At 44.2% G+C, this 10,031-nt stretch overlaps 1 pseudogene; it reads left to right on the forward strand.

Annotated features, from left to right (window-relative positions):
- The first annotated feature begins 2,430 nt into the window (after nt 1–2,430).
- Nucleotides 2,431–2,548, forward strand: LOC126185981 (5S ribosomal RNA; annotated as a pseudogene).
- Nucleotides 2,549–10,031: the final 7,483 nt, after the last annotated feature.

The raw sequence follows: 10,031 nt of genomic DNA on the forward strand, positions 1-10,031 counted from the left end.
AGGCATCGAGGAATTGCTAATTTGATAATGGCCGGAAGTGTGAGGGGTATAGCCGGCCGCTGTGGCCGAGCGGTTCTAGGCGCTTCAGTCTGGAACCACGTGACCGCTACGGTCGCAGGTTCGAATCCTGCCTCGGGCATGCTTGTGTGTGATGTACTTAGGTTAGTTAGGTTTAAGTAGTTCTAAGTTCTACGGGACTGATGACCTCAGATGTTAAGTCCCATAGTGCTCAGAGCCATTTGAATTTGTGAGGGAACTAAATTCTAGAGGTAGGCGCTGTTATGAATAAAATAAGCAGCTTCATATAGATGTTGGCTGCAATAGATACTCGGAGCTGAAGAAGTTTTCTCAAGATATACTAGCGTGGGGAACTTTGTTAAACTAATCTTCGAACTAAAGACGCAACAACAACTACATAAATAAAATCGTAGCAGTGAGGAAAACTAAGAATTTTATTGCACCTCTGGTTAACCTATAACAGCAATGATTTGAAAGCGTGTATAACTGGTAAATAAAGAAAATACAGGTATTGGACAAAAATATGGAAACATTATAAGAAATGTCTGCGTGAACATAAATGCAAATGGTAGCCAAGCCCGCAGTTTGGAATATTGTATCTCACCACGGACGGCACCTGTGTAATATCCTTAACACATTGCAAAAAAATGGTTCAAATGGTTCAAATGGTTCAAATGGCTCTGAGCACTATGGGACTTAACATCTGAGGTCATCAGTCCCCTAGAACTTAGAACTATTTAAACCTAACTAACCTAAGGACATCACACACATCCATGCCCGAGGCAGGATTCGAACCTGCGACCGGAGCGGTCACGCGGTTCCAGACTGAAGCGCCTAGACCGCACGGCCACACCGGCCGGCTCTTTGGTTCAAATGGCTCTGAGCACTATGGGACTTAACATCTATGGTCATCAGTCCCCTAGAACTTAGAACTACTTAAACCTAACTAACCTAAGGACAGCACACAACACCCAGCCATCACGAGGCAGAGAAAATCCCTCTTCCCGCCGGGAATCGAACCCGGGAATCCGGGTGTGGGAAGCGAGAACGCTACCGCACGACCACGAGATGCGGGCTTAACACATTGCAAGTGTCAGTCTTCATCAGAACAGTGTCAGTGCAGTTGTGAGTGCATCATGTCGGAACTAAAGGACTTCGAAGTGAGAAAATTCTTGGTGTTCGTATGATGGACGCTTCCGTAACCAAGGTAGCCGAAGTTTTGGTGTTTCAAGAGGCACCATATCGAAGATTTATATCGTATTCAGGGAAAGAGGAAAACATCGCCCGCAACGTCGTAACGCGGAGGACAGCTTGTATTGGTGATCGTGACACACGGTCACTAAAAAGGATTGTGGGGACAAATAAGAGGATGACAACTGCAAAAATTACTGCATAACTGAATGACGCACTCGCCAACCCTGTCAGCACCAAAAGAACACTAAAGTAGATCCATATTCTAGGAATTTCAGGGAGAGCTTGAATTCCAAAACCATACATTAGTGATGCAAATTCCTGTAACAGGAAACGGCGGTGCCGGGGCCACAAAACTTGGACTATTGAGCAATGTAAAGAAGTCATTTGGTAGGATGAGTCTTGTTGCACACTGTTTCCAACGTCTGGCCGAGTTTACGTCTCAAGAATGAAACATGACGGGGGTTTCGGTAATGGTTTGGGCTGCCATATCGTGTTATTCCATGGGTCCCATGGCCACTCTGCAAGGTCACAGTACTGCCAAGAATTATATGAGCATTTTGACTGATCAGGTCCATCCCATGATACAATGCTTGTTCCTCAATGATGATTCCGTATTCCAGGACGGCAGGGCCCCTGTTCAAACGGCTCGCACCGTCCAAGTCTGGTTTTGTGAGCACAAGGACGGAAAAATGAAAATGAGCGTTTGGTGTCATTGGCCGGGAGGCCCCTTGCGGGGCAGGTCCGACCGCCTTGGTGCAGGTCTTATTACATTCGACGCCACATTGGGCGACCTGCGCGCCGGATGGGGATGAAATGATGATGAAGACAGCACAACATCCAGTCCCTGAGCGGAGAAAATCCCCGACCCAGCCGGGAATCGAACCAGGGCCCATAGCACCGCAATCCGTCACGCTGACCACTCAGCTATCGGGGTGGATTGAGCACAACAGTCACTAGATCTCAATATTACTAAGCCTTTATGATTTACTTTTGAGTGATGGGTGCGTGATCACTATCCACCTCCATCATCGTTACCTGAACTTGTCACTGTTTTGTAGGAAGAATGGCATAAGATTTCCTTGAAATCCATACAGGGCCTGTATTTATCCATTTCGAGACAGCTGTAATCTGCCAACCTTTTTCCTACACCATATTAGGCATGATAATTTGTTTTGCTTTTGGTGTTTTCATATATTTGTCGTCCCCCGTTTTTTTTATGGCAACGGCCTTGCGGCAGTGGATACACCGGTTCCCGTCAGATCACCGAAGTTAAGCGCCGTCGGGCGTGGCCGGCACTTGGATGGGTGACCATCCGGGTCGACATGCGCTGTTGCCATTTTTCGGGGTGCACTCAGCCTCGTGATGCCAACTGAGGAGCTACTCGACCGAATAGTAGCGGCTCCGCTCAAAGAAAAGTATCATAACGACCACACGCCCCTCCTGTCCGCATCCTCAGCTGAGGATGACACGGCGGCCGGATGGTCCCGATGGGCCACTTGTGGCCTGTAGACGGAGCGTGCCGTTACTTTTACATCTGTGTCAGCTCCAAGTTGGTTTGTCTATTGCTTATCCAAACATAAATACCACTTGCAACGTCACTTAGCTTTTTAGGACTATTCTTGTGCAGTCCACATCAGTAGATTTGAGTTCGAGACAAGAAGGAACTCTGTTCTATCAAAAAAAACTGACATTTATCTGCATATTTACATACCTAAATCAGCTTACTTTTCCATCACAAATAGTGATAGAGGTTGAAGAATAATGTAGATAATCAGTTAAAGAGGATTAAGTTGACACTTTGCGTGTCAATCAGCCTGAACTTTTCTGGGCATCGACGCAAAACAGTTGAGAATAGTATACGGTGTGAATGTGATTTTCCAGTAGTTCTCGCAAAGAAGACGTTCCACTTCCTAGAGAGATGCTGAAGGTGGGTAAGAGGTGGTTGCATGTTTTTTAAATACCTATGGTCCAAAACTGATCTGTGATATTCAAATTCAGTGATTGTAGGACTAATGGAAGACCTGCAATTTTTCCTCACGCCCGGAAAACTAGCCTTGGACATTTACCATTGGTGGCACTGACATTTTGAAAACTTAATCTTCTAGTAGTAACAAAATCTACACCTACGTGATTACTCTGCTATTCACAATAAAGTGCCTGGCAGAGGGTTCAATGAACCACCTTCAAGCTGTCTCTCTACCTTAAATGAAACAATAAGTTTACTGTTACCAGTTCAAATGGCTCTGAGTACTATGGGACTTAACATCTATGGTCATCAGTCCCCTAGAACTTAGAACTACTTAAACCTAACTAACCTAAGGACATCACACAACACCCAGTCATCACGAGGCAGAGAAAATCCCTGACCTCGCCGGGAATCGAACCCGGGAACCCGGGCGTAGGAAGCGAGAACGCTACCGCACGACCACGAGCTGCGGGCTTACTGTTACCAGTCACTGTTTATTTATCCCCACAACGCGTTTCAAAGGTTTAAACCTCCATCATAAGGTGGATTTACATTTGTTAATATGACATTTGTGTGTGTGTTGTGTAACGATGTTTTGGAGGAACTTATGGCACTGTCTAGTGGAGAAACAAAACATTATTTCAGAACATGGTTTTGGGTTTCTTTTGACAAAAAATTAAACGTGTATGTAATGGTAAACATAAAAATAAGTAAACTAAAGTACCTCCAGTGGTCACAGGTTCCTTTCACTGTCGTAACACATCACATGTATACTGTCATATTTTGTAAACAAATATGGCGTGGGAAACTATTCGGTGCATGGATGGTATAGCAGAAGACAAAACATTATCAGAAAGTACAAAGAATATACGACCTAACAACATTATTACAGAATAAATTTTTTTAAGGGATTTGGGGGTGTTGTTTGAGGTGTTGAATACATTCGTTGGAATTAATACTTCAGGTGGTATAATGTATTCTACACCTCAAACAACACCTCCAAAGCCCTTGAAAAATTTTATTCTGTAATAATGTTGTTAGGACTTATATTATTTGTACCTTGTGATAATATTTTCTCTTCTGCTATACGACCCATGCACCCAATAGTTTCCGACGCCATATTTGTTTACAAAATATGACAGTATACATGTGATGTGTTACGACAGTGAAAAGAACATGTGACCACTGGAGGTACTTTATTTCACTTTTTTATGTTTACCATTTAATTTTTTGTCAAAAGAAAGCCAGAACCACGTTCTGAAATAGTGTTTTGTTTCTCCACTAGACAGTGCCACAAGTTCCTCCAAAACACCGTAACACAACACACACACAAATGTCATAGTAACAAATGTATATCCACCTGATGATGGAGGTTTAAACCTTTGAAACGAGTCGTGGAGATAAATAAACAGTGACTGGTAACAGTAAACTTGTTGTTTCATTTAATGTCAGTAACAGTCACGGTAAAGCCTAACCTAAAATGTTCGCATTTAAATGTCTCTCTGCCGCTCCCCTCTCAAATGGAGCGCGGGAAAAACGAGCACTTAAATTTTTCTGCGCGAGACCCGATTTCTCTTATTTTATCGTGATGATCATTTCTCCCTATGTAGGTGGGTGCCAACAGAATGTTTTCGCAATCGGAGAAGAAAACTAGTGATTGAAATTTCATGAGAAGATCCCGTCGCAACGAAAAACGCTTTTATTTTAATGATCGCCACTCCAATTCACGTATCCTTGGCACTATCTCCCCTATTTCGCGATAATATAGAACGAACTGCCCTTCTTTGAACTTTTTCGATGTCATCCGTCAGTGCCACCTGATGCGGATCCCACACCGCACAGCAATACTCCAGGATAGGACGACAAGCGTGGTGTAAGCAGTCTCTTTAGTGAACCTGTTGCATTTCTAAGTTTTCTGCCAATGAATGGGAATCTTTGTTTGACTCTACCCACAATATTGTCTATGTAATCGTTCCAATTTAGGTTATTTGTAATTGTAATCCCTAGGTACTTAGTTGAATTTACAGCCTTCAGATTTATGTCACTTACCGCGTAATAGAAATTTAGCGGATTTCTTTTCGTACTTACGCGAATAACTTCACACTTTTTTGTATTCAGATTCAGATGCCACTTTTCACACCATAAAAATATCTTATCTAAATCATTTTGCAGTTCGTTTTGGTCATCTGACGACTTTAGAAGACGGTAAATGACAGCATCAACTGCAAACAATCTAAGAGGGCTACTCAGGTTGTCTCCTATGTCGTTAATGTAGATCAGGAACAATAGAGGGTCTATAGCATTTCCTTGGGGAACGCCGGATATTACTTCTATTTTACTCGATGACTCTCCGTCTATTACTACGAACTGTGACCTTTCTGACAGGAAATCACGAATCCAGTCGCACAACTGATCCGCACGCAGATTGGTTAGAAGACGCTTGTTAAATAAACGCTAATTAAGTAAACAAGTATACCATTAACAGTTCATAGGCTTTACCAGTTACTTTTGGTGTGAGCACAGGACACTGAAATTCACGCAAACTGTTATCCGCAGAATACCCACGACGTTTCAGAGCTGGAAAAAGACCATTTTGCTTGTACCCTTACGCAAGTATTTTCCGTATGCAAGCACGCCCCGTTGGAGGCAAGAAATGTAAAGTAGACGTATCGAGCTACACTACATGATTCCATTGCTGTATAGTCCAGAGGCTTCGCTCCTTGCGCTAGTGAAATCTCTTCTTCCCATTCGTACGGTTTCCAGTTGCTTTAACAAAAAGTGGTCTACTGTGAATATTTTGGACTATGCATTGTCTGTCGTATTATTTCCGTTGTCACTGGGTTCTCTAGGTGCACGTTATGCTTATTCTGACTTCTTATTACAGGTAATAATGATATTTAAAGCTCTTCCATCTCTGTCAATAAGTTTAGTGCCGTGATGACGCCAGATGTATCAACAGCAGGTTGGGGTCAGTTGCCACAGATTCACCGACACTGAAAATATCGACACAACACCACAACGTCATAGATGTTGTAACAAACGGGAAAACAGTAGACAACGCCACGGTGATTCCGTGATGATGTTACAACCTTTCTGGGGTGATGGAGAACCGTAAATGTATCGATTTGAGGTAAGCTGGTCCGGAAACGACCGAATCGAAAGTTTCAAGCTGAAATCGATACCTCGGAGAGTGGATTTCCTCTGCTGCAAGTTCTTTGTTTTTCATATTTTGGGAGGTGGTAGTATGGACCGAAACAAGAAAGAAAAATCCAGCAACATGTGCTCCACAGTGATACCTTGTATGACGTCTTGTTCAACTTTGCTACTGTGAAACACATCTCTTCTACTGAACAAGTGCTCATAGGTCTTAAAAGTAAGCATTTTAGGACCATGTTTGCTAGACTATTTTTTATTGCTTTGGGCCCTAGTGTCTTCTTCCAAAATACGGAAAGCAAATAGCTTGCAGTAGAAGAGATCCACTGTCAGAAGTATCAGAGCGAATTTCGCGTATAACTATGACTTGGTCATTTTCAGGCCAGGGTCCCGTTGATACATTTACCCTTCTTCACAATCCCTGAAAGCTTGAAACATGATAACGGAGTCACCCGTTCCCGATCCATTTAAATTAATTTGTCTAAAGATTGCGTGTGTCATGAACTGCATTATGACTACCATTAGGCAGCACGAAGAATTCTACTATTATCAGGAAACGTCACCAGACTGACCAAATATTTTAAGTTGAGAACCGAACACACGCAAGATATCAGCTCCGCCAATCGATTCCGCACGAAAGTTTGGATCATAATTCTGACAGTAGGTAGTTATGACCTTTTGTAGGTGCAGCTTTGAAATTTCGCGCGCACCGTGTATTTATCGGTCGCTCCGCCCCTTTTCAGACGCCTCATGCCCGGGCGCGAAGTACTGGACATTGGACACCGGATAGACACAAAAAAAAGAAAAAATTAAGTGTCATGTAATATTTTAATATTTTGTGTAATGTAATATCTTGTATAGACACCTTTTATTAACCTGACACGTTCCACTTCATTACGAAGTGTCGTAATCATGATCTATGGAACAAGTACTAATCTAATCTAATCTAATCTAACCAGAGCTCTGCTATTTGCGGGATGTTGAAGGCTAGGGAAAAGGAGTGTGGAGGTGGACACAACTGCCCTACGTGTTTTGAAATCTTTTTTGATAACGTATATTACTTTACGCCAAAAATAGTAGGTAGTGTAAGTACGTAATATGTTGACTTCATAGACATATACGTTCAGTATTGTTTTAGCAGTCTTCTCGTATGGACTTTCTGTGCTATTTATATGCCTCAAAATCAAAATGAAAAACCTAAGCAACTGAAGAATTACACTCCTGGAAATGGAAAAAAGAACACATTGACACCGGTGTGTCAGACCCACCATACTTGCTCCGGACACTGCGAGAGGGCTGTACAAGCAATGATCACACGCACGGCACAGCGGACACACTAGGAACCGCGGTGTTGGCCGTCGAATGGCGCTAGCTGCGCAGCATTTGTGCACCGCCGCCGTCAGTGTCAGCCAGTTTGCCGTGGCATACGGAGCTCCATCGCAGTCTTTAACACTGGTAGCATGCCGCGACAGCGTGGACGTGAACCGTATGTGCAGTTGACGGACTTTGAGCGAGGGCGTATAGTGGGCATGCGGGAGGCCGGGTGGACGTACCGCCGAATTGCTCAACACGTGGGGCGTGAGGTCTCCACAGTACATCGATGTTGTCGCCAGTGGTCGGCGGAAGGTGCACGTGCCCGTCGACCTGGGACCGGACCGCAGCGACGCACGGATGCACGCCAAGACCGTAGGATCGTACGCAGTGCCGTAGGGGACCGCACCGCCACTTCCCAGCAAATTAGGGACACTGTTGCTCCTGGGGTATCGGCGAGGACCATTCGCAACCGTCTCCATGAAGCTGGGCTACGGTCCCGCACACCGTTAGGCCGTCTTCCGCTCACGCCCCAACATCGTGCAGCCCGCCTCCAGTGGTGTCGCGACAGGCGTGAATGGAGGGACGAATTGAGACGTGTCGTCTTCAGCGATGAGAGTAGCTTCTGCCTTGGTGCCAATGATGGTCGTATGCGTGTTTGGCGCCGTGCAGATGAGCGCCACAATCAGGACTGCATACGACCGAGGCACACAGGGCCAACACCCGGCATCATGGTGTGGGGAGCGATCTCCTACACTGGCCGTACACCACTGGTGATCGTCGAGGGGACACTGAATAGTGCACGGTACATCCAAACCGTCATCGAACCCATCGTTCTACCATTCCTAGACCGGCAAGGGAACTTGCTGTTCCAACAGGACAATGCACGTCCGCATGTATCCCGTGCCACCCAACGTGCTCTAGAAGGTGTAAGTCAACTACCCTGGCCAGCAAGATCTCCGGATCTGTCCCCCATTGAGCATGTTTGGGACTGGATGAAGCGTCGTCTCACGCGGTCTGCACGTCCAGCACGAACGCTGGTCCAACTGAGGCGCCAGGTGGAAATGGCATGGCAAGCCGTTCCACAGGACTACATCCAGCATCTCTACGATCGTCTCCATGGGAGAATAGCAGCCTGCATTGCTGCGAAAGGTGGATATACACTGTACTAGTGCCGACATTGTGCATGCTCTGTTGCCTGTGTCTATGTGCCTGTGGTTCTGTCAGTGTGATCATGTGATGTATCTGACCCCAGGAATGTGTCAATAAAGTTTCCCCTTCCTGGGACAATGAATTCACGGTGTTCTTATTACAATTTCCAGGAGTCTATAGCAATGTCTATAGCAATGTATGGGTGTTTCCACTACTTCCTTTTCTTTTTCCGTTTTATGGGCTTTAAATAATGATAAGCCCCAATAACGACCTCTTCCGAAGAGCTCACGAATGCAACTGAAACTGAAACAAAAAGGTGATTCGTGCTCTCTTGTTGCTTGTCGTATCTCATTTCACATCGCGTATTTTACTGCAGTTTGCATTGCTCCAGTGGGAACTCTAGTGGTGTACCGATAAGCGTAACGTCGTGCAACGTTTATTGCAACGTGCTGTATCGCATATTACATCGCCTCAGTGAGAACCGCGCCTAGTGACAGCGACGTCTACGAGATATTCTACTCCTATTAAAAAATTGAATTTCTTAATTCGCTATTGCTTTTTCGTAGAACATGTCAACAAACTGAATTCCACATTTACGCTGTAAATACTCTATGCTTTTAATTGTAAAGAGTAACAATGACGGCCCCTACACTTCTAAAACCTCAAATGACATCCAAAACACGGTTGAAAGCTTTCTAATCTTTGTGAGTAGTAACAGTAGCGCCGATATCAACAACTTTAGTAAAAATAACAAGTTTTTAAATGAAAACCATATGCTAATCTTTAACTGGATTCGGTAACTTATGGAAAGTGGGTACAGCGACTGAAAACGAGCCAAACTTCACACTCTCACTTTTGGAAAAAATGGCAAGGAAATAACTTAATTGTGGTGCTAGGATCTAGTGAAACAGTGCAGTTTCAGACCGGTTACCATATGTTGTTTGTGAACTTAAGTTAGTCACCTGTTTCACGGATGGTATGTATGGTGTTACGAGATAGTTTACAGGATATTTAACACGATTCATGTTTAAGTATGGATGCATACTGTCCCATTACAGATGATTTTTGCCGCATTAACGTTTTTGTTTGATGACAGAGGCAAATACGTAATTATTTTACACTACATGTTTCGAACCAAAAGTCTTATGCGGAGCTGTAGGACAAGTTCAAAAGAAATGTCTTACATTGCGCCGAAATTTAACTTTGCTACTTGTTGCGCGTTTTTTTCTGTTCGTTT

The sequence above is a fragment of the Schistocerca cancellata genome, chromosome 4, assembly GCF_023864275.1.
Source record: "Schistocerca cancellata isolate TAMUIC-IGC-003103 chromosome 4, iqSchCanc2.1, whole genome shotgun sequence".
Taxonomy (NCBI): domain Eukaryota; kingdom Metazoa; phylum Arthropoda; class Insecta; order Orthoptera; family Acrididae; genus Schistocerca; species Schistocerca cancellata.